This window comes from Octopus bimaculoides, chromosome 10 (genome assembly GCF_001194135.2).
Source record: "Octopus bimaculoides isolate UCB-OBI-ISO-001 chromosome 10, ASM119413v2, whole genome shotgun sequence".
Classification (NCBI taxonomy): Eukaryota; Metazoa; Mollusca; class Cephalopoda; order Octopoda; family Octopodidae; genus Octopus; species Octopus bimaculoides.
Genome location: NC_068990.1, coordinates 78899178 through 78901570, shown reverse-complemented (window position 1 = coordinate 78901570; position 2393 = coordinate 78899178).

Here is a 2393-nt window from a genome sequence, read left to right as displayed (position 1 = left end):
TCCGTTGTATTAAATATACTCATCCACCTGCTATGGAGAATGAATCAGACAGAAGGCGACGGTTAACCAGTGAGAGACAAAGGCGAAAAACAGCCAGTCTCACTCAGGAAGAACAGAACTGGACGCAAAAAGATTAAACAATTCATCAAGGTTGTTAAATCAATCACAAGAAGTGAGACAAGAGAGACGAGCGCAAGACGCAAGAAGACGGGCTCGAAGACGGCAAAATGAAAAGGAGAACCTAATTGCACAAAGAAGATATATCGAAAGAGAGAGAGAGATAGATAGATAGATAGATAGAGAGAGAGAGAGAGAGAGAGAGAGAGAGAGAGAGAGAGAGCACAAAAACGCCAAAATGAAACAGAAGAGCAAGCAGCGGTAAGGTGAGAATATCTAAGATCGAGAGCATCGCAAAGGCCACAAGATGACAGGGAAGAGGAAGGAGAGAAATAGAAAGTTTATGTATTAAAAAATACAAGTAACCATATTGGAACTGAGTGGAAGGAACTATTCAATTTATGGGATTTACCCATAAATTATTTTTGTAAAAGTGTAACGGGGTCGTACGCCAGTTCAAATACAGAGTCAGAAAATTCTTGAAAAAGAAGCGAAAAGGTTCCCTAATGTTTTTTCGGAGGAGTTGGATTGGTGCAATAAATTTAAAGCAAAATTTCAGGTAAAAGAAAATTCATTACCAGTTGTGAAACCCACATGTACCGTTTTCAGCACTGGAACAAGAGAATAAGGAATAAGACAGAAAAAATTGGAGTGATTGGAAAGATCGATTATCCCGGATTGGGCGAGATGTTAAAAAGAACATTATAATTCGTGTACGTGCAAATTTCTCGACGGGACTAAACGAATGTTTAAAGCAGTACAACCACTCATTATCTAACCTCGGAACTAAATGGTGGTAAATTGTTCTCGAAATTAGATCTTTCTGATGCTTACTTCCAAATACAAGGAGAAGAAAAATGTACGAAGCTACTAACAATTAATATCCATAAAGGTCTGTACGAATTTAACCGGCTTCCGTTTGCCATAACAGTTGCTTCGGCTATATTCCAAGTGATAGATGCGATGCTTGCAGAGTGTGACTTCGCGATGGCCTACTTGGATAATATATTAATCAAAAGTGAATCCTGTGACCAGCATGTCGAGCATGTACAATGTGTTTCTGAAAAAAATAAGGGATTACGGTTTCAAACTGAGCGAGGAGAAATGCGAATTTTTCTTACCTAAAATTAAGCATTTAGGACAAATCATTGATAGAAATTGATAGAAATTGTCGCCGACTTGAAAAGCAAAGTGAGGATGGAGAGGAAAGTGAGAGAGTGAGTGCTGCCCCTCAGTAATTTTATCGAAAGATGAATATGGCGAGGATGGCCTGTGCAAGTGTGCCTATTTTGAACATATGCCTGTAGGCCGGAGGTGACGACGAGGCGAGAGATGCCTGCCTGGGGTACCCTTGGCGGTTGGAGTGACCAGGATATGTGAGGTTCTTTGATTGGCCATGGGTGGAACTCCACCCGTCTTTTGGGAAATTTTATTGTTAAAATTCTGTTATTTGTTGTTTTTATTGTATACACATGTTTTTATGGTAAGCCACACTTGTCCCTTATTCTGTATTGACCTTTTGTGTTTTGTGAAATATATTTGATTGTTAATTATATAGAACTATATTTTGTAACAATGATATATCTGTGTAGGTTTGTGTGTGTGTGTGTGTGTGTGTGTGTGTGTGTGTGTGTGTGTGTGCGTATTGTGTATGTAATTAACTATCAGCTTTTCCCTGATGCATCCTGATAAACTAATAAAAACACAAAACTTTATAAATATGTTATTAATAATTTTCTACATCCATATTATTTCTGCCGAATTTGATGTTTAAGGCCGATCTAATCGATTAACCCGTCTCCGTGAATTTAATTTCTTGTACCACTTTTAGGAACAATTATCACAAAATCATCAATTAAAGTTAATATAAAAATGTGCGTGTGTATACGTTTCCATGTATGTGTAAGCGATTGTGTGTGTATATGTAGTTGATGCTTTATATATCCCTTCGATAAAGCAATTATTTTTAGTTTCCACGGATGATATCAAATCGTTTCACTTGCCCAGCAAACGCAGCTTCAGAAGATATCGATTTCACACTTATGTACAAAGCCAGCAATGACTTTTATTGACCCTCATCACTTAGCTGGTACTTATTTATCGATTTTATTGATCCTTCCTGGATTTCGATCGTTCCTGCTTTTCCAGCAAACCCGCAAACTTTTATTGAAGTTTTAATGTCAACAAACGGATGTTACTAAACTGATCAAAGATTTGACATTATCAAGTAGACATCTTTTCACATTGTTCATTAATCAAATATTTAATACTTGGTT